General features: G+C 43.4%; 1 non-coding gene across 1 annotated transcript; it reads left to right on the top strand.

Moving 5' to 3' along the window:
* The first annotated feature begins 21798 nt into the window (after positions 1 to 21798).
* Positions 21799 to 21870, top strand: TRNAE-UUC (transfer RNA glutamic acid (anticodon UUC)). Its single transcript has one exon. It is a non-coding gene; the product is annotated as a tRNA-Glu (tRNA).
* The last annotated feature ends 1616 nt before the right edge of the window (positions 21871 to 23486 follow it).

Here is a 23486-nt window from a genome sequence, read left to right as displayed (position 1 = left end):
ATTAAAACATTTGGACTATTCCTGGCTGTCTTTGTATTTTCTATATATCATGCTTTCTTGTTTTTATTTTGTCATCTTACTGGCTTGTTATTTTTTTTCTCCTTGTTTTTCCTCCAGTGGTTTGGAAGTAGTTAAACCTATTGCTATTTCTTTAGTGATTACCTTTTTTCTTTAAGTTTAGTGTTAATTAGTAGCCGTATCTTCCATTTCCCAATTAAGTCAGTAACCTTAGCATTGTTTCACTTCTCCACCTCAGCCTCTTTTGGTGATGTAATCAGATACGATTTTAGTTTTAGATTAATCTCTAGGATCTTGGTGTGTATGTGTAAATAGTTATTAGGCCACTATGAGTTTTACTGTTTTCTTCTGATTGCTTTCACTTGCATCCTAGGATTAGTTTTCTGGTGTGCTGCTGCATATCTTCAAGTAATTAAATGTTGAATCTTCAATTTAAAATTTTTTAAAGTGAGTTATGGTTTAGACTCAAAATCATTTTCCTTTGGAATTTTGAAGCTATAACACAATCATTTACTATTATCCAGTATTGCTGATTAAAGTCACACCAATCTGATTACCTCTCTTTATTTATTGATAAGTAACCTATTTTTTCCTCATGAAAAACTTTTGGGGTTTTCTTTTTATGCCTGGAGTCCTAAAATTTCACCAATTTGTGTCTAGATCCCTGGGACATTTGTCATTCATGCTGCTTACCCCACAGTCCTTTCATCTGAGTCATTGTACCATTCTTGTACTAAAAGGCAATTTTAAATAAGATTTTTAAAATTATTTTTCTTAGGTGGATGTCAGACCTATTAACTTACCCTCTTCACTATACTTCTGTATTTTGTCTTGATCTATTTATTCTGACCACTAATTCACTCTTTGAACATATCCATTACCTTATTATTCAGCTCTTCTATTTCATTTTAAATTTAGTAATTCTTTATTTTTTAGAGACAGGGTCTCACTCTGTTACCCAGGCTGGAGTGCAGTGGCATGACCATAGCTCACTGTAATCTCAAACTCTGGTGCTCCAGTGATCCTCCCACTTCAGCCTCCTGATTAGCTGGGACCATAAGCATGCACACTACTATTAGCCTGGCTACTTTTTAAATTTAAATTTTAATTTTTTGTAGAGATGGAGTCTCACTATGTTACCCAGGCTGGTCTCGAATTCCTGGCCCCAAGTGATCTTCCTGCCTTGGCCTCCCAAAGTGCTGGGATTACAGGTGTGAGCCACCTCGCCTTGCTAGTAATTTGTATTTACGTATTAAAGATTGCTGTCTCTTTCTAATTCTTTTTTCTTTTCTTTTTCTTTCTTTTTTTCTTTTTTGAGACAGAGTTGCACTCTTGTTGCCCAGGCTGGAGTGCAATGGTGCAATCTCGGGTCACCACAACCTCTGCCTCCTGGGTTCAAGCGATTCTCCTGCCTCAGCCTCCTGAGTAGCTGGGATTACAGGCATGCACCACCATGCCTGACTAATTTTGTATATTTAGTAGAGACGGGGTTTCTCCCTGTTGGTTAGGCTGGTCTCGAACTCCTGACCTCAGGTGATCTGCTCGCCTCGGTGCTGGGATTACAGATGTGAACCACCATGGCCAGCTCCCCCCTTTTTTTTTGAGACAGGGTCTTGCCCTGTCACCTAGGCTGGAGTGCAGTGGCAGTATCTTGGCTCACTGCAACCTCCACCTCCCGGGTTCAAGCAATTCTTCTGCCTCAGCCTCCAGAGTAGCTGGTTACAAGTGCACACCACCACGTCTGGCTAATTTTTGTATTTTTAGTAGAGATGGTGTTTCACCATATTGGCCAGGCTGGTCTCAAACTCCCGACCTCAGGTAATCCACCTGCCTCGGCTTCTCAAAGTCTGGGATTACAGACGTGAGCCATCACGCCCATCCTCTAATTCTTGTTTCGTACGTGTAGTACCCTTACATCTCGGAGGAGATCAATCAGAATTTTCACATTTTCTGTTCCTTGTTTTCCCCTTTGATTATCATTGGCTCTGTGTGCTATCTTTTGTCCTTAAATGTTCCCTCTTAGCTAGGAAAGAGGGATTCCCTCTTGGTAGTTGGTGTATGTTTTCCCTGCATTTGTATAAGCTGTCTTTCTGCATTTAACCTTGACTGAGAAGGAGCTTGTTAACTGGCTGAAGATATAGAGCAGTGATCCCCAACCTCTTTGGCAGCAGGGACCAGTTTCATAGAAGACAATTTTTCCATGCACATGGCAGGGGGATGGTTTTGGGATGAAACTGTTTAACCTCAGATCATCAGGCATTAGATTCTCATAAGGAGCACACCTAGATTTCTCACATGTACAGTTCATAGTAGGGTTTGCACTCTTATGAGAATCTAATGCTGCACTTAGATTCATGTACAATCTAATGGCGAAACCTGTCTTTACTAAAAATATAAAAATTAGCTGGGCATGGTGCATGCCTGTAATCCCAGCTATGCCAGAGGCTGAGGTATGAGAACCACTTGAACCCAGGAGGCAGAGGTTTCAATGAGCTAAGATTGTGCCACTGCACTCTAGCCTGGGTGACAGAGTGAGACTGTCTCAAAAAAAAATTAACAACAACAAAAAAGTTTGAGAAACAGTGTACTAGAGCATTGTCAAACAAATTCACCTAATGGGTAATTGACATATTGTGACTATGATTTACTGTTGTTAAGGCCCAGACTCTAGAGCTAGATGTTAACTTGTACATCGTTTGATAAGCCTCAAACGATGATCTGGTAGAGTGGTATGTTATTTTTCTGTGATAGAAAAGAGGTTAACATTCTAGTTTATGCCCTGGAAAGGGGAATATAGCCATTCTATAATGTTTGGAGATTTTGGATTACTCCTAATTGTATGCAAGTTGTCTTACGGTGTATTGTCCCTTAATTTCAGGACTCAGAATTCATGCTTGAAGAAATGCAGGTTAGTTTAAACTTTTAAGGAAATTTTTAAGGTGGCAAAAGGTTTTGGTGGCATATACACCTTAATCTGTAGATGGGAGTGATTCGCTGTTTAAAAGTTAAAATGTGACTGAGAAGGAAATCTAGTAGGGCAAATTTTAAATGGGTATTATTTTTCATCTTCAAACAGGCAGACCTGTTATCCTAAACTAGGGTTTTTAATTGACCACAACAAGCAAGCATGCAGCTTACTGCTTGAAAGGGTCTTGCCTCACCCAAGCTGGAGTGCAGTGGCCTTTGAAGCTTACTACAGCCTCAAACTTCTGGGCCCAAGTGATCCTCAGCCTCCCAATGGTCTTTGTAGACCGCCTGATGGAGTCTCATGGCACAAGAAGATTAAAACAATGTCTCCAATTTTAATAAATTTTTGCAATCCAAAAAAAAAAAAAAAGGTTACAGTTTTTTAGCCTTGTAGAACATTAACCACATTAGCATTTAACTATGAGATCTTATTCCAGCATTCTTGTGTGACATTCTCTTTTGTCATCTTGCGGGGTCCTTTGGTAATAAATTTAATCAGTTTTTTGACCTGTGCTTACTTTGTTATGTTTTTTACTTTCTGAAAATTATTATTTGACTAGTACATGAGAATTTCTTTTTACCCATGTTCTTACCAATGTATTACAAATCTTTTTACTAGTTTTGCCAATGCGTGAAATGGGCCAGTGTGTAAGATGTATCCTAATTTCGAAAAAAAAATTTAAATTTTCCTCAGAGTTCAGCTGGGGCTTATCATTCAGGTGCTTCAGGAGAGTGTGAGACTGGAAAAAGGACCAGGTAGTGTCCAGGCCTCCTTTTTCATACCCCACATGGCTTTTGGTTGGGGAGTTGTGCCTTTCCTTCTGGAGCACCCTCTACCCTGAGGACTGATCCAGTCAGTCAGCAGCCCCCAGTCCAGAACAGTAGTGCAGGGATCTCAGCGTTGGACTTTGCAAATGCAACACAGGTTACATTTAGATGACCTTACTGAGAGTCAAGAACATCCCACAACAGCAAATATGGTAATGTTACTCTGTCAGGTGAGAATGCCTTTTTTTCTTGCATTTCCCTGACACTAGTGAAGCCATGCATTTTTTCAAATATGTATATTTTTGGCCCTTGTATTCTGTGACTTGTCTGTTCTTATCCTTTCTTTATTTTCCTGTTGTTTTGCCTTTTATTCTTGATTTGTACAAATACTTTATTATAGATCTCAATCTTTTGATAAATATTTCAATTTCTTGCTAGTATTTTAACTTTTGCAGAGGTTGGATCTATTACCTTGGCTTTGGGGCTTTGTGTCATCCCCAAATACATATTTTTTTCTATTACTTTTGTGAAACTACATATCAGTCTTTAATCTGTTTTCCATATGGTATGAGATAGGGATCTGTCAGGTTTTTCTTTTAAATTCTCTATTTTATAGAAGTAGAGAAGAGGACCTTCAACTTTTTTTGTTTGTTTTTGCTCTAATCCCCTTACTTTTACACGTAACATGGACTATCTTCTTGATAATGCCTTCTAGGTTTTGTAGGGTTTTTTTCCTTTGAACATGATAATACCAGATACCACAGCAAACAGTTCATTATTATTATTCAATTTTACAGTTAGTGGTTTTTTTTTTTTTTCTATCTTCAGGGGCAGAGTAATTTACTCAAGCCTACCTTTTCTTCCTTCCTGTGCTCTTTTCCATTTTCTTAAAACTATTAAATTGCTTCCTTGTTTTATTAGAGTCATAGCGGCAGCCACTTCATAAATTCTGATTTTATGTACTCAAAGGTTGCTGCCTGTAACCACTAAACTTTCTGAAACTATCCTAACCAATAATTAGACACTTTTTACATGTTAAGGTGACTACTCATTTTTTTTTTTTTTCATTTCTTTACCAGGGCTGTGGCCTTCTTAAATCTTGTGGGAAGTGAGTCACGTATCATTGTCTTGCTTAAGAGCTTTCGAGAAATGTAAAATTACCTCTAAGAGACCAGTCAATATTATTTGTAGATCAGCTGCATAAATTTCAGCATATGGGAAAATTCTTGAAAATGCTGATACTTGAAAATGAATCTGTGATATTATCTGTTCTTTCAGCTCTGGAAGGTTTTTTGTTTGTAAACATAATGTTGTCTTAGTTCATCCCATATTTATTTGTATGTTTATTTAAAACAGTGCTGAGGCTGGGTGTGGTGGCTCACGCCTGTAATCCCAGCACTTTGGGAAGCCAAGCTGGGTGGATCACTTGAGGTCAGTGATGGTGAAAACCCATCTCCACTAAAAATACAAAAATTAGCCGGGCATGGTGGCAGGCACCTGTAATTCCAGCTACTCCGGAGGCTGAGGCATGAGAATCACTTGAACCTAGGAGGTAGAGGTTGCAGTGAGCTGAGATCATACCACTGCACTCCAGCCTGGGCAACAGAGTGAGACTCTGTCTCATAAATAAATAAATAAAAAATACTGAGTCACAATAGTAGAAAATCCATTTCCTCGCAGAGGCAGAGAAAAGAAAAAGTTCTGAATCGGGTGCCTATTTGTATTACAAGGCTGGATGATTTTCTTTTTGATATTTTGAAACAGACATTTTCCAGAACAGATTTTTAGACTGCAGCTAAAAGCATAATGCTTGAATTTGGTAAGCACTTATTAAGTCTCATACAGTTTGTGGTGGCTGTGATGATATGAGACTGAGAGACAAGGATAAATTTCTCAATAAATGTCAAAATTGGAAGTGTCTTATATTGTTTTAAAATTGGGAAGAGCTAAGGAGATGGAAGATATCAATCAAATAATGTACTGAGTTGGACTGGCAGAGCCTGAGGTACTTACTACCCTTAATTACTTGGCAAGGACAAATGACACTTGAAATTAATTTCTCACTGTGTCAGACGATGTGTTACTTTGATATAGACCAGTGGTTCTCAAACCAGGATGATCATCTCAATATAGATTCCCAAGCCTTGCCCTGAGATTTCAATTTTTGTAAGTATTGGGGTGTGGCCCAGGAATATTTTAACAAGCTCCCAGTTGCTTCAGATGATCAGACAGGTTTGGGAAGCACTGATTTAGACTATTGTCTGTGCAACAGGAGCCCTTTTTGTGGGGCTTTTTGCTTGTTAAAATTCAGATTGCTGAGCCCCACCTCCCATATTTCTGATTCACAGGTTTTGAGTGGGGCCTGTGAATTTGCTTTTCTAATAAGTGTTTAGGAGATGCTGATGTGGCTGGTCCTGGGACCACACTTTGAATATCACTGACATAGACCATCCCCAAGACTCCTGCGCACACTCAATAAAGAAAAATTCCATAGCGAGGTCTCCAGTTTTTGTGGCTCAAGTTTTTGCATTTCCTTTTCATGTTCTACTTAGTGATTTCTTTTTTACTCTGGAATGAGCATTAACTGATGGACCTCTGTCCCAGGGGAAGGTTTGGAGAGGAAAGAAAATGATGTCTGTTGACTAGGAAGGTGGTAGCATAAGGAAAGTATCCCAGAAGTTGTGCGGCTGTGAGCAAAATCCTCGTTCTGTGACCTTGGTTTTACTCTGATCTGGCAGGTTTCCTCATCTTCCTGAGCGCCAGCCATGCTTCCTCAGTGTGCTTCCGCCTGCCAGGAGGTGTTTGCTCTTCTCTAAGTCTGGAAAGCTCTTCCGGTTTCCCTATTGTCTTATTGCTTGCTTAAACTTGAGTCTCTGCTTGGTCATCGCTTCCTCAGGAAGCCTTTGCTGACCTCCCTCAGTGGGTCAGGTCCTCCTTTTATACACACTCAGCACCATGTACTTGCCTATCTCAGCAGTTACCACAGTGGCAGTTTTTTATTTCCTTGCGTGATAATTTGATTTGTCTCTCTCCACTAGACTGTAACCTCTGTGCTTTACAATGTAAAAAACCGTATCTGTTTGTGTTCCTATTGTGTTCCGGCCTCAGGCACTGTGCCTGGCACATAGTAGCTGAATAAGCAGCAATGAATGGGGTCACACTGTACAAACAGAGTGGCAAGGGCAGGGTAGGTATTCCAAACTTGGCTGCATTTCTGCCTGCGTGTTTCTAGAAGATACTGCTATTCTTATAATTTCCTATTTTTTGCTCAGATTCATTTCTCTTATTTTCCAGAGTCCTGACAGTACGACTACTATTTATTGAGTTCTGACTACATAGGCCAGGCATCAGCTATGATCTCACATTTGACACTGATTTAGGAGGTCAAGAATCTTAGTCTACTAACATTTAAGATAGGATTTTTTCCCTGAGATTCTAAAAACCACAATGTGTGTTGTAAAGATATAATCTATAGATAAAAGTAAATTTTTTTAGTTTTATATTAAGGAAAAACAGCAGAAAGCAATTTTATTTTTAAACTAAGTCTTTTTATGGAATTGGGGATAGGTGGTGCCAAAGGATAGATAGTAAGGTAGTTTCCAACGAATTGCAAATAGGACTGCCCTCTAAATCTCATAATTGGTAATGTGCAGAAAACGCACACACTTTATAGAGACAGGGTAGTTTAGTTACTGGCTAGAACAAGGCTTGACTAACAATACTTAAATATCCAAACCATATCTATGTCAATAAGAAAGGGATTAGGGCGTGGTGGCTCATGCCTGTAATCCCAGCACTTTGGGAAGCCGAGGGGTGGGCAGATCACCTGAGGTCAGGAGTTTGAGACTAGCCTGGCCAACGTGGTAAAACCGCGTCTCTACTAAAAATACAAAAGTTAGCCAGGTGTGGTGGTGCACACTTGTAATCTCAGCTCCTGGGGAGGCTAGGCCAGGAGAATCACTTGAACCTGGGAGGTAGAGGTTACAGTGAGCCAAGATCGCGCCACTGCACTCCAGCCTAGGCAAAAGTGCAAGACTGTCTCAAAAAAAAAAAAAAAAAAAAATTGGGAGGAGTTGATATGCTGTAAATAAAAAAAAAAAATCTAGATTCATAGAGTCACAATGGCACTAAATAAGAAAGGATCGGGGGGATCCTGACCCAAAGACTCAATTACTCTAGTTCCTGTAGATAGATCTTTGCTATGGAAACCAATTGAATTATCCAACTAATTACCCTCACTGCAAGTCCATGTTTACTTGCAAGCTCTAGATGAGTGTTGGGAGATAGTTCTCCAAGGGTCCCTCACGCTTCCTTTGTGCTGGACTATCTTTTCAAGGATGTTTGTGTAGCACACAGCCTTGGAAAAGAGACATGATGGCTCTCTATGGAGCACAGGACAGGCAGGCTTACTGCCTATTATAAAATATATGAGTTTCCTAAGAGCAGGGCTCCCTATGTAACTTGATCCACTGCATATGCAGATGTCACCTAGTCCTCTTCACGGTGTCATGTGGCAATTGGGGCTTGAGGAACCAGTACAAATACTGACACTCTGGCTACTGCTAAGGCCATGAATAGAAAGCCCTTTGTCTCTGACTCAGGGGTTTTGTGCCTTCCAGCATCCATGAAATTGTGGCAGGCTAATTGTGGTCATGCTGGCCCAGATGCCTCTCTCCTCATGACAGTGACATGAGGGACAGATTTCCTTTTGTTTTTTGCTGACACAGCCAATTTCTGAGCCTAACAAGTTGAGGACCAGCCCCTGGAACAAGAATTAATAAAGATAAAGACCTCCTGGGAAATTGCAACAACAGCTGTGTTCTTAATTGTTCATAAGAAGGCAGATGGAAAGAGTTCCTATAAGGGACTTGTATTGGTCTGAGTCCAGTCAGGAGACAGAAACCACGACAGGAATTTCAACAGATAACTTATAGAAAGGATTGTTAGCCAGGTATTAGGGAAGAGAAAGGCAAAGTGGGGATACTCAGGTATCACAGAGGTAAGAATAATAGGAAACAGGCTGGGTGCGGTGCAGTGGCTCACACCTGTAATCCCAGCACTTTGCGGGGTGGAGGCGGGTAGATCACTTGAGCCCAGGAGTTCGAGACCAGCTTGGCCAGCAAGGTGAAACCCCGTCTCTACTAGAAATACAAAATTTAGCTGGGCCTGGTGGTGCACGCCTGTAATCCCAGCTACTTGGGAGGCTGAGGCAGGAGAATCACTAGAACCGGGGAGGCAGAGGTTACAGTGAGCTGAGATCATGCCGCTGTACTTCAGCCAGAGTGACAGTGTGAGACTCTGTCTCAAAAAAAAAAAAAAAAAAAAAAAGAAGAATAGGAAACAGCAATCACCCTGGGGGCTGGGTGAACAAAAGTCAGAAAAAAGATTTTTTGAAACTTAGGGGCTTGGAGCAGGGCCCTGCAGGGTGAGGACTCAGCCCTCTGGGCTAGGAAGGTCCCGCTTGGCTGGCCCCGATGCCTCATGCTGAGGAGGGGATGCCAGCCAGTAGGTGCTGGTGTGTCTGAGCAGAGAGAGATGGGGAGGAGGTAGCGAGGCTGATTCTGGAAATGTTGGAAAAACTGGAAGCAACTGCTGCTGCTGGGATGAGGTGTTGTGATCATGGTCACTCTTAGGAACAGGAAGCCAACAGCTCCCTTCCTCTAGTACCCCTCCTGGCAGAGCCAAACAGAGACAGCCAGTTGCCAAAAGAAGCCTGGGCTGCAGGGTCCCAGTCCCAGTACCCCAAAGGATAAAAGATAATCAGCACAGGATTTTAAAAGGCTGTTTGACTACAGGTTAGAAAGTGGGAGGAGGGAATGGCCTGGGAGGGAGTTGGGCAGTTGCCTAGGGGTCTCCAGCATTAACTTGAACTTGAATCTTTCTTTAGGTCGGGGAAGGGAGCAGCCATGGACAGCTGACTTGGTAACATGGGCGATTACCGGGACTATTTTGTAGAGCATGCTGGAAGGAGGCAGAAAGAAACATGTTCATATGCTGCAGGGAAGAAGGCCCCACTGGCTACTTTTTAGGATTGCATACAATTTTATGGGCTTTGCAGAGAACTGCGCAAATTCCTGTGTCTGTCCCCCACCCTGATAATGACTGCCATATTGTAAGAGAAAGAACTCAGCAGATGTTTGATTATGCCTCACCCACCATTTGTGGCCCACATGACTTTCACATGAACTGATTTGTAAACTATAAAGCAGGATGCAAATGAGAAGTGGTATTTATTATTTGTATCCTTTCTGGCCATTGGCTGAGTTCCAGGCAGATGATGGGTTTCTGTCCTCAACAGAGAATTTCAGAGGAGATCAAGATTACAGAGCGTAAACACTCAGAACTTACAAATGTTTTTGTTGTTGTTTTGCTTTGTTTTCTGATTTGTTTGAGATGGAGTCTAGCTCTGTCACCCAGGCTGGAGTGCAGTGGCCTGATCTCGGCTCACTGCAACCTCCACCTCCTGGATTCAAGCGATTCTCCTGCCTGAGCCTCCCAATTAGCTGGGATTACAGGTGCCTGCCACCACACCCAGCTAATTTTTGTATTTTTAGTAGAGACGGGGTTTCACTGTGTTGGCCAGCTGGTCTCGAACTCCTGACCTCGTGATCCGCCTGCCTTGGCCTCCCAAAGTGCTGGGATTACAAGTGTGAGCCACTGTGCCCGGCCAGAACTTATAAAATTAACAGGATAGTTTTACACTCTTTAGATTCGGTGTTTAACAGGATAGTTTTACACTCTTTAGATTCGGTGTTTACACATAATGACCCTCCTGACCCTTCTTTTGGAATCTGGAATTTGAACCCAGATAAACTGGGTGAATATCTTAAAAAAGAGCAGTAGTGCATGTATTGTTGCAGTTTTAAAATACCTGTGAACTGATTTTGACCATGTATGTATTTGAAAGCTTTATAATGGTTGGTTTAAAAATTTATTTATTTTACTTTTTAAAAAAATTTTTTATTTTTTGAGATAGAGTTTCACTCTTGTCACCCACGCTGGAGTGCAGTGGCACCATCTCGGCTCACTGCAACCTCCACTTCCTGGGTTCAGGTGATACTCCTGCCTCAGCCTCCCCAGTAGCTGGGATTACAGGCATGCGCCACCATGCCTGGCTAATTTTTGTATTTTTAGTAGAGGTGGGGTTTTGCCATGTTGGCCAGGCTGGTCTTGAATTCCTGAACTCAGGTTATCTGCCTGCCTTGGCCTCCCAAAGTGCTGGGATTACAGACGTGAGCCACCATGCCCGGCCATATATTTATTTTAATTGAATAGAACTTATTATAGTGCTGGTACTGAGTATTGGACAGAAGCTCAGGCCACATCAAGCTTTCCTGGTGGATGATCCAAGGTGTTTCAGGAGCCAATCTGAATCTAGGTAAAGGGCATTGTCATATTGCGATGCTGTTATGTTCGTCTTTATTATACTTACTCAATTTATTTTGTAGTTACGATTGTAAATGTGGAAGGCTGATTTCATTCTTGTTATTGCCATGTGGCTTTAGTTTAATAGCTATCATAGGTGAAAATTTAATTAAATCAGTACCTGGATTTCATTTACAGATCCAGATACTGATTTAATTAAATTCTCACCTATGATAACCATTAAATGTTATTTAATATTTATATGCATATAATATCGGGTGTTATATATAATTTTACCACTCCTCAAACAGAGCTAGGAAACTGTTTTTCCAAATGTAGAGGATGCACACGGTTCTGAAATGCCTCTTGTGTGTTTCTGAATTTAAAATAAAAGAAGGTCTGAGGAGAAAAGCTATCACCCAGGGTCAAGCAGATGATGTGAAACTCTTCTGTCTGGTTGACTGGCATTGCTCTCGGTTTTTCCAAGGCATAGCTCTGTCTTTTATCCTTCAGAACCATTTACTAAGCACACCTCTGGTACTATCCCAGGCTCTGAGCAGTCTTGGGAAACAAACATAGCCACTGTTACTTATGTTAATACCCCGTGATAAGTATGTGTACCTGTAAATAAATAATGGACCCATAAACACTCTAGAAAGAAAAGGGGAACCGGAGTTTTTTGGGAGGGGGCTGGTATCGGAGACTGCACGAAGGTGATTTTCTTTCCTTCTTTCTTTTTTTTGAGATAGAGTCTTGCTCTGTCGCCCAGGCTGGAGTGCAGTGGCGTGATCTGGCTTACTGCAACCTCCGCCTCCCAGGGTTCAAGCGATTCTCCTGCCTCAGCCTCCCTTGTAGCTGGGATTACAGGCGCCCGCCACCACGCCCGACCAATTTTGTATTTTTGGTAGAGACGGGATTTCACCATGTTAGCCAGGCTGGTCTCAAACTGCAGACCTCAGGTGATCCGCCCACCTTGGCCTCCCAAAGTGCTGGGATTACAGGTGTGAGCCACTGCACCCGGCTGAAGGTGATTTTCAAAAGGATTTTAAATATAAAAGAGATATCTTGCTCAAATAGGTGAGGTAGGAGAGATGCTACAGTGAGGAAAAAACAAAGGGAAGATTAAGCATTGTTGGGCCTTAGGAGAGGGGCGCGGACTGGTAAGTGGAAGGAAGAAGTGAGGGGACGCTGAATTATATCTTGTCATGCAGAGGAGTTTTGAAGCTGCAGGGAGACTGCTGACCCTCTTGGAAATGAGAGACTGTGTACACAGATGGGCAATGGCTGGACCACATGTAAAAATGGAGCTCTGGCCCGCAACCTGCAGCAACCTGCCCAGGAAACAGCCCCGTCTCCATAATAAACAGCCCAGGAAACCAGCCTGCTATAAGTCAGACTTGGAGGAAGTCACGCTGCTATCTCTAGAACAATCCAGGAAGCGAAACACTACCTTCTGTAGTAAGAAGCCCCAGGACTTGATTAATAACTTACAGCTCCTTTAATTTTTTGAAATAGGGTCCTTTTTTTTTGAGACAAGGTCTCCCTCCGTCACCCAGGCTGGAGTGCAGTGGCGCGATCTCAGTTCACTGCAACCTCTGCCTCCCAGGTTCAAGCGATTCTCCTGCCTCAGCCTCCTGAATAGCTGGGACTACAGGCACGCGCCACCACAGCCAGGCTAATTTTTGTATTTTTAGTAGAGACGGGGTTTCACCATATTGGTCAGACTGGTCTCAAACACCCGACCTCAGTTAATCCCCCGGCCTCAGCCTCATAAAGTGCTGGGATTACAGGCGTGAGCCACCGCGCCCGGCCTGATATATAGTGTCTTGCTCTGTCGCCCAGGCTGGAGTGCAGTGGCACAATCTCGGCTCACTGCAGCCTACGCCTCCCACGTTCAAGCGATTCTTGTGCCTCAGCCTCCTGAGTAGCTGGAAGTATAGGCATGCGCCACTGCGCCCAGCTATTTAAATTTTTAGTAGAGATGGGGTTTCGTCATGTTGGCCAAGCTGGTTTTGAACTCCTGGCCTCAAATGATCTGCTCGCCTCGGCCTCCCAAAGTGCTGGGATTACAGGGCGTGAGCCACCGTGCCCAGCCTCTAATTTTTGTTCTTACTTTTAATTTAGGACCAACCAGAGAAAGCCAGATATGCCCCCACTAACCAATCCCATAAGATGTTCCTATTCTAGTTAGCCTGCCCCCATGCAGACAGCCTCCAATCAGGGCACACCTGAAACCTTCCCTGTTTCTCACTTTAAAGCATTCCAGCTCCTCTGCCTGCCTTGGAGTCTCACCAAAACACAAGCGATGGTGGCTGGCTCCCTTGCTATGGCAAGTTCTGAATAAACCACTTTTAACTTTTCTCATTTAGTTGTCTTTGTTTATTTCCATAGGAATATTGCTGCTGGTGGTTCTGATTCATCTGCTGCATAGCTTCTCTCTTGCATTTCTGCTTCTACTTTGACAAGCACTGTTCATTGCTCAACGTTTTGTCCAGGGAAATAGGGGAAAAGATGAACAGCAATGCAGATGGGTGTTTGCAAGATTACTAGGAAATGCTGTTTATTAAACGTTTACTTGTAGGTAGACTAGAAAGACCCTGAACTTTAACAGAACAGGAAATGGAAGACAGTGCTGTTCTGATGTAGTCTGAATAGCCTTTTAATTTTAAAGGATTGCTAAGAGGAGATTCAGGTCCTCTTGCGCCAGTAATCAGCAGCTGACTTAATCTGTACTCAGTAGTACATCCCAGTCCCCTTTATAAAATTATTATCCTCAGAAGAACTCCAAAGAAAGATATTATTGTTCAACAGTTTCTCATGGTAGGGAACTGTCTATCAACTGCTCGGAAATTAACTACATGTTCTAATGAACGGCCCCTCTCCAAATCTGCTTCTGAGTTATGCTCATGTTACATCCCGCATGCTAGGTTCTGTCCACCACCTAGAGTCCTACCTTCTTTTTGACATTTCTGTGACTGCCCTCACCAGAAGTGATCTTAATTCTTATGGAGAGAATTAAGAATTAATGCTTCTTAATTCTCATGGTGGTCATTATCGCTCAGCATAACCTTGAATGCTGTCATCTGTGTTACTGTCCTCATTCATTCATTTGTTCAACAAATATTTATTGAATGTCTACTAAATTTCAAGTTTTGTTCCAGGCAGGGGATATAGTAGTGAATGAAACAGCAAAAATGTTTGTGCCATGGTAGAAAAGACAGACAACAAGCAAGATAAATGTAGCACACACACAATATGTCAAATATCAGTATACGCTAGTGAGAAAGTGAAAAGCAGGAAAACTGCAGGACATTTGCTGAAGCTTCAGATAGGGTAAACAGAGAAGATCTCACTGAGAAGATAATTTGTAAAGGACCTGGGGAAGGTGAGGGAGCAAGCTATGCAGGTGGCTGGAAAGCGCTTTCCTCCCCACACAGGTGCAAAGGCCTTGAGGTGAGGACGTATCTAGAGGATTAGAAGAATGGCAAGCGGAGCCTCGGTGCATGGGGAGGGAGGAGAATGAATGGGTGGGGTGGTTGTCACGCAGGACCTTGTAGATTATAGTCAGGATTTTGGTTTTTATTCTGAGTGAGATGGAAAGCCACTGGAGGATTTTGAAAAGTGGCATGAGCTGATTTAAGATTCCTTCTGCTTGCCTTGTTGAGAACAGGCTGCAGAGGTGGGAAGGTGGTGCACAGTCTAACCCAGGTGAGAGACGATGGTGGCTCAGACCGGGGAATGGGAGAAGGGATCCAATTCTGGGTCTATTTTCATGATGGAGCCAATAGGATTTTCTGAGGGGTTGGAGGTAGGCTGAGAGAGAGTGGAATCAAGGGTGATTCCAGGGTTCTGGCTTGGAGCAACAGGGAGAATAAAGCTGCTATTAACTGGGATGGAGAAGATGCAGAGGGAGCTGGTTGGGGAGTGGGGTTGGGGATGGACTCTCAGGAGCTCAGCTTTAGCTATATGAATCCTGAGGTCCTCATTAATTGCCCATGTGTAGATGCCAAGAAGGTTGCAGCTTTAGAGGGATAGGATGTTTTATGCCTCATGAATCTTCCAGCCTGGTTTGTTGATTGCATGAATCAATCAATTAACCAATCAGTGAACAATAGTGAAGCTCTTTCTGAGCAGAGGTTGCAGGAGGAAATGATGAGATTTCTATCTCTAGACTGGGTTGAGAGAGAGAAACATTAGTTTATTTTTGAACAGCCATAAATGAGGTGATATTTCTGAAAATGGATAGATGAGGAGGGAAGAAGGGACCAGGGACAGACATCTTCTCCATTCCAATGTTAGCATCTATGAAGTCTTAGATCACAAAATGTTTATTTTTATTGGTTTAAGAAGAGCCCATAACCTCTTCCTCATTCTCCTTTGAAGATGCCATCAGGCTTCAGAATGTATGCTGCCATTGTTGCTGAAGGCATTATCATTATGATTATTTATGACAGTGCCCTGTTTTATGCAATATGCTTATAATAGTAGGGGTAGATTTGTTAAGGTATATGAAGATACATTAAGACTCCAGAGATGAAATGCCTGGGTTTGAATCCCGCATCTACTATTTATAAGTTGTCAGACTTTGGGCAAGTTACTTAACCTCCTTATGTTTCAGTTTTCTAATCTGTAAAATGGGAATAATATTGGTACCTATCTCATTGGGTCAGTGTGAGAATTAAATTGTTAATTATTAAAGTGTTTAGAATTATCTGGCACATAGTGAATCCTATATGTCATAGCTATTGTTTTTATATCAACCACTGTCAAATATATATCGGGTGTCATGATGAACATTAAACTTGGCATAATCCCTGGCCATGGACCTGTTGAAGATTATTGAGATAGATCATCTCACGAGGAAAGAAGAAAATGAGTTTAGAAAGCTCACTCCACTCTGAACTACTGCTGAGAAGTCCAGAAATGAACCAGAAATACCTTTAACCTCCAATACAAGGTCCAACTTGATTTCTACCTAGCACCTAAGGAGCAAAGCAAATTAACTGAGGGTCTCAGCAGGCCATAATTTCAATATTTGAGCAACTGCAACATGAAACAAGAAACTACAATGGTGGGCAAGTTTTCCAGATGCCAGGCCATGAAGTGCTTGGACTCACAATTCCTAAGTGCATTCTTGAAGAAAAACAAGAAAAGCACGTGTCATCCCAGGTCGAGCCCTGGTAGGAGCACACTAATGAGGGTGAGTATGATGATGGGCTGGTAAAGCTCTTCCTGTCTTGTGCTATCAGATTAGGTGAAGGGAAGGTAGGGGAAGAAAGAGAGTGTGTGCCAGCGATATTAGGAGACAGGGATGTAGTTTCTTGTTCTATGTTGTTGTTACTTAAATGTTAAAATTATGGCCTTCTGAGACTCTCAATTAGTTTGCTTTGCCACTTAGGTGCTAGGTAGAAACCAAGACTATTTCTCTGAGATGGATTGATTCATTATTGGATGAATGAATGAAGCAAGCGATCAATCATGCAAACATGCATGAGTGCTGATGATGTGTAAAGAAAGATGCTGTGGAGATACTTTCACCTAGCTGAGGAATAGTCCTCTCTTGTTATACGCTGATTTAAGGGAAAAAGTTACTTTTATAGGAGGATCCCCAAAGAAACCAAGATATTTTAAGAGACTCATTAAGTTGGTGCAGGAAGTCTCACATTAAACAAAATATATATTAAAAAAAGATTAATTAATTGTGCCCAGATGAAATGCCTGAATTTGAATCCTGCTTCTGTAACTTACTTAATCTCCTATGTTTCTGTTTTCTAATTTGTAAAATGGGAAGACTATTGGTACCTATCTCATTGCGCCACTGTGAGAATTGTTACTATATTAAAATGCTGATTCATTAAGTCATTATGTGTGCCAAGCACTGTGCTGGAAGCTGGGAATACAACAGAGTAAGACCTAGACTCCGCCATGAGGGAGCTTACTGTCTACCACAGGGAGGGAAACAGGGAACTCCATCCAGCCTAATGATAATCCAGAATGAGCACCTCACCCAGCACTGAGAGTTCAAGGATGTTTGTCCTGAGTCATAGAACAAGTAGGAGTTGCTAGATTTGGCACAGAGGGAAGGGGCAGAATTCTATGATCTAAACAAGCCCTCGAGGAAGCTCTGTCATTCCAGTGGCCTCCTGAGATCAAACCCTATTTTAGAAACTGAACCTAGTGTTAGGCCATGAAGATTAATTCACACTGGTCAGCAGGGGCAGGTGCTGTTACTCAAGAGAGCTTTGAGGTTAACCTTATGCCATAGGATGAGTTTGTGCTGGCCAGAGCTGTTCTTGGGAGAGTGGAATTTAATTGGCGCTTATTTGTGATGGCCTTATAAAGGATGACTCCTGGGCCTACTAAAGTGGAAACCATTCTAACTCCTAAATGACTGGCAAACACAAGCCTGAATCACACCCCAGATTGCTTTGGCTAATGGAGATGCCTGGCAAGTACATTGTGTTTGGGGCTTTTTTCCAGTATCAAATGGTGGATAAAATGGGACAGTTGCCCAGTGAAAATCAGACCTAGATGCATGGGAACAGGAATAACTGTTTCTTGTGTCAACAAGAAGGCTTTTTTGTGTGTGTGTGGAACTAAAGAAATGCAGCTCACTTACTGGTCTGGCCAAACTTCAAAAATTCATGTTTTTTTTTTTCCTCCTCCCAGAAACATTTTGTTCCCGCTGGTGGTTAAAAGGTGGCAGCTTTCATATAGAAGTACAGCAGGAAGTATTTAAGTTAGATAAAAGGAAGGACTATGTGACAGAATGATTGAGTGCAGGACTGAGTTCCCAGGGGGATTACAAAATCTGATTTTTATTCATGGACTTTCCCATTAAATAACTGAAATAATAAGGGTGGCAAGACGTAAGATTATATCACCATTTTTTAAAGGTCTGTGCTTTGGGATTCAGAGGAAGCGGGAGGCAGTGCCTTGTGAACAAGAGGACCTGAGGTGACTTCAAAGGCTGAGCTGGCCTTGGGATTGAGGTCAGGCTTGGAAAGAAGAGTGGGAGGGTGGTGTGGAGCAAGGTGGAACAAAGGAACGGGAAGGACAGAGCAGGTGGAGTGATCTGGAATGTGGCCCCTCTGAAGAGGGCCGCGGCGGGATAGTATTAGCAGGCTATGTCAGGGCTGGATTATGGAGACCCTGGAAAGCTTGCCCAGAGAATTTAGATTTTACTCAACAAGCAACGAGATGCCATTTTTCCACGCTTTTGAGCAGGAACAGGAAATGACAGAAACTGTGCTTCAGGGATCATGGGCTTTTAGCGACTGAAGGGGATTTATTGTCGTGTGGTTCAGTGTTTCTCAAACTCTACTGGCATCAGAATCATTTGGAGGGGAAGTCCTTGTGAAAATTCAGATTCTCATTTGTAAGTCCTGGGTGGGTGGGGCTGGGAATCTGCAGGTGAACAAAGCCACTGACGATCCTAATACCAGTGATCTGAGGCCTACACTGGGCAAACACTGCTATCCCCTTCTGTGAGGCCCTGTCCAAGAGGCCCAGGGAAGCCTTTGAGAAAACCCATGGAGTACCACTGAGAAAAGGAGTCAGCCCTAAAACAAGTTTAGGCCCAGAGAGCTGGAAGCTGACATTGGACAATGTCAGTTGAATAGGAACTTCTGTGCCCCACCCCCACTTTTTTTTTTAGACAAGGTCTTACTCTGTTGCCCAGGCTGGAGTGCAGTGGCACGATCTCGGCTCACTGCAACCTCCGCCTCCCCAGTTCAATTATCCTGCCTCAGCCTCCCAAGTAGCTGGGATTACAGGCACCTGCCACTGTGCCCGGATAAATTTTGTATTTTTAGTAGAGACAGCGTTTCACCATGTTGGCCAGGCTGGTCTTGAACTGCTGATCTCGGGTGATCCACCCGCCTCGGCCTCCCAAAGTGCTTGGATTACAGGCGTGAGCCACCACACCCGGCCCTGTGCCCCTTTTCCTTCCCTACCCCACACTCCTATCTTGGAGGACCCCAGAGCCTCGAAAGGCAGAAGGCCAAAGAAAGAAAGCAGTGGATCACACCTGGTGTGACATTTAACCAGCACATCGCTATTTTTTGACCAGCACACTGGCTTTTCAAGGAAAAAGCCCTGCCTTGTAGCATTTACCTGTTTCCATGGGGTAAATACTCCCAGTGTGGCCATCTCAGGCTACCAATGCGATGTCACGGAACACAGAGTTAGGAAGAGAAGCCCACCATGGGCTCCTGTGAGGCAGTAGGAGCCTGCTCCAGCAAACCACCACTTCGAGCTGGAAATCATGCCCAAGTTGGGCTGGGGTGAACTATTTGAGAATGAGGACTGAGCTGTTAAACAGTGTATTGTGCTGGATTGTGTTTTATTACTTAAAGTGGCCACAGGCTCCCAGCACTTTGGGAGGCTAAAGTGGGCCTTCTGAGCCCAGGAGTTCGATACCAGCCTTGACAACGTGGTGGAGCCCTGTCTCTACAAAAAAGACAAGAATTAGCTGGGCTTGGTGGTGAGTGCCACCAGCAGTCCCAGCTACTTGGGAGGCTGAGATGGGAGGATCACTTGAGCTTGGGAAGTCAAGGCTGCATGCAGTAAGATGAGATCAAGCCACTGCACTCCAGCCTGGGTCACTGAGTGAGACCCTGTCTCAAAATAAACAATAAAAATAAAGTGACCATAGGGCTTTCTGCTACTGCTTGAGTTTTCATCCACTGGTAAAGAGAAAAATGGAACAAATTTCAGTTTAGGGATCGTGAGAAAGCAAAAGTAAATTCACATTTTGGTTACATCCTAAGGATGGTGCCCGTCCAATGGATGGGTTACTGTGAGAAATTAGATCTTGAAAACCGGTAAGATGTCTTTTTTAAAAAGAATTATCATCAAAGGGAAATATAAAACTGAAAAGTATTTATGAAATCTGAGCCCTCAAATTGAGAACCACAGATGTCAGGTATTCTGTAGTTGAGGGCGTTTGTTTTGGAGAGTTTTCTTTGGTGTTCCAAAGCAAATATCCTCAAAAGGAAAGCAGCTGTCTGATTAAGAAACTCCGTACTCTGTTCAAAGATAGCACAGGAAGAACCAACTAAAATGTGGGTAAGACCTACCTCATAGGTACACTATGAGGATTAAATAAACACATTTGAATGTGTCTGATACACAGAGTAGGTTTGCTGTCAATGCTTCTGTTTTTTTTCAGAGCCACATTCCCATTCTTTTTTTCTTTTTTCTTTTTTTTAGACAGAGTCTTACTCTGTCGCCCAGGCTGGAGTACAGTGGTATGATCTCAGCTCACTACAACCTCCACCTCCCCAGTTCAAGCGATTCTCCCTGCCTCGGACTCCCAAGTAGCTGAGATTACAGGCGTGCACCATCACACCCAGCTAATTTTTGCATTTTTAATAGAGATGGGGGCTTCACCATATTGGCCAGGCTGGTCTCGAACTCCTGACCTCAGATGTGAGCCACTCTCCTCAGCCTCTCAAAGTGTTGGGATTACAGGCGTGAGCCACCGCGGCCGGCCCATATTCACTTTTAATTATGTTGGGTTACATTCATTCCCTGTTGGAGAGCTTCATCGTGGTAATGAGTGCAAGGCAGAACAATTTCTATTTCCAGTCTATTCTCGCCCCTCCTCTGTTGAAGATGAATGTCACAGATGAACCTTAGCCTCAGAGGGAGAAGGAGGACCTTCTAAGTCCCTGCGGCAGTTAGGGGAGTGAGGAGTGATCTTAGCTTTTAAATGGGCTTCAAAGTGTCCTCTGCTAGTTGAACTCTTTGAAACTTCCACAATTTGTCCCCAGACTTCCATTAACACAGTTTCTGCTAGTAAACACAACTTATGTGTAGCTTAAGCGACTGAGGACACCAGAGCCACAGCTCCCCTCTGCCGGCTATCCCCAATGGCGGACTCTTTGCATTTCCCTAATTCAAACAGTAGACTGCTAAGGCATCAACCGCTCCCTTGAAATGCTTCAAATCGAGAAGGGCCTTGGAAACTACACGGAGTTTCCATCTATCATGAACGCCTGCAGTAAGAGACTTTCTCCACTTTTCTAAGCTACATTTACAGACCGCCACTGGCTGCTTTCGGTGACACAAATCCTGCCTTTAGCCGCTGGGTCATCAGAACCTGGAATGTTCCAGGCTTCCGGGCAGTCCTCATTCCTGTTTTTTCAGAGGAAAAGATCCACTTTCAGGGACGGGGTGGTGCCTGTGGCCAGCCTGGACCAGCGCTGAGGGGAGCAGAATTCGGGCAAGGCACTGCGTGTCTGTGGCACACACCCTGTCGGCGGACACCGGCCAGTGCAGCGTGGCCTCCACTGCGCGGTGTTACGACGCCCCGCGGTCCTCGCTTCTTCACCAGCCTCTAACATTCAAACCCCAGTTCTTTTGGACTTTGCAGGAGCTTTTGTGAGGAATTGTGAACAATGACTCATCCAGTCTAGTGTCTACATTGGTGTCGACATGGTACCTAGCACCAGGAGACTGGATGAGCTCACGAAAGACGCGAGTGTAGATTGAAGAAAGATTCAAGGGCGCCTGCAAGGAGAGAAACAGTAGAATGCGAACCTGAATAATTTAAAGGGCTGCAGACTCCGCGCAGGCGCAGGAGCAGGTTTGACGTCTGCAGATGAACGCGATGGAGCGGGCGGAAGCCGACCGAGAAGACTCAATTTGTCTAGGCTTGGCTTTACTTTCGTCGTCTCCCACATGGTCTAGCGGTTAGGATTCCTGGTTTTCACCCAGGCGGCCCGGGTTCGACTCCCGGTGTGGGAACGCCAAGATTTTAGACTGGCATTTAGTCAATTTAGATTCTTCCTAACTCGGAAAAGGCATGTTTTTAGCCAAAACTGTAATTCCATTTCAAAGCATGCGGGACCCATAGGGGCTGAAGGGAACCAAGGAGCTACCCCTGGAGCGGGTTTGTGAGGGTCAGGCGTACTTAGACCCCAGCCACCTGCGGCAGGCGGCGGAAGGGACGTATCTGGCAACAGAGTGAAGTCAGCTTTTGAAATGAGAGGTTAGGTCTGAGGTGAAGGAAAGCGGGGAACCAAGCGGTCGCGTGCCGAAATACACTCGCTGGTTTTTCTCCAGTATTTTCTCCTTGTACTGTGAAGGTGAGCAAATGACCAAAAGAGTGCTCTTTTTTGAAAGAAAAAGGAAAGATGCAATTTTAGAACATTATACGGTTTTTTGTTGTTACAGAGGAGGATGCTGGGAGAGGGAGGGAGGCATTGCAGGGCTTTTAAGTTACCTAAAGTCATTCTAGGACAACAAGATTTCTCGAAAATACATATTATTAAAGGCAGGATAGTTCAATGTACAATCTGTTGTGTTTGTGACGCAGAAAGCTAACTAAACCAGTTTGGAAGGTGGGGAAGAAAATTAGGTTATAACAAATACTGAGGCTCCAGCCGATGGCAAAATAAAACAAAACAAAACAGAATAAAACAAAACAAAACAAAACCAACACATTTTCCTCTTGATATATTTATTTGACACATTGTGTTTTAAAAAAACTTTAAGAATTTGTGATACGCTAGATTAGAAGTCTTAGTATTGACGTGTGACAATTTCCAATTGTTATGCAAATAAATGCATCCCTTTGTTATTAGATGAGATTATCTAAAATGAAGACTATATTTAAAGACTAAAATAAAGACTATATAGATATGTATTTTTTTTTTTTTGAGACGGAGTCTCACTCTGTCGCACAGGTTGCAGTGCAGTGGTGCGATCTCGGTTCACTGCAAGCTCCCCCTCCAGGGTTCACGCCATTCTCCTGCCTCAGCCTCCCGAGTAGCTGGGACTACAGACGCCCGCCACCGCGCCCGGCTAATTTCTTGTATTTTTTAGTAGAGACGGGGTTTCACCGTGTTAGCCAGGATGGTCTCGATCTCCTGACCTCATGATCCACCCACCTCGGCCTCCCAAAGTGCTGGGATTACAGGCATGATCTCGCTCTTGTCCCCCAGGCTGGAGTGCAATGGCACGATCTCGGCTCACTGCAACCTCTGCCTCCCGGATTCCAGCGATTCTGCTGCCTCAGCCTCCCAAGTAGCTGTGGTTACAGGGGCCCACCACCATGCCCAACTAATTTTGTATTTTTAATAGAGATGGGGTTTCCCCATGTTGGTGAGGCTGGTCTAGAACTCCTGACCTCAGGTGGTCCACACACCTCGGCTTCCCAAAGTGCTGGGATTACAGGTGTGAGCCACCGCACCGGGCCTATTTTTATTTTTTGATTATTATTTTAGATTATTTTACTCTCAGATGATATTATTATCCCTGTATCAGTCAGGGGCCCTGTAGGAAACTCATGATATATTCTTAGCAGAGTGCTTAATCAAGGATTATTTAAGTTTTTCTTAGGGTTTAGGGAAACAAGAAGG

This window comes from Hylobates moloch, unplaced genomic scaffold, assembly GCF_009828535.3.
Source record: "Hylobates moloch isolate HMO894 unplaced genomic scaffold, HMol_V3 SCAFFOLD_4, whole genome shotgun sequence".
Classification (NCBI taxonomy): domain Eukaryota; kingdom Metazoa; phylum Chordata; class Mammalia; order Primates; family Hylobatidae; genus Hylobates; species Hylobates moloch.
Note: the sequence above shows the minus strand (reverse complement) of the source record. Positions and strands in the feature narration are given on the sequence as shown.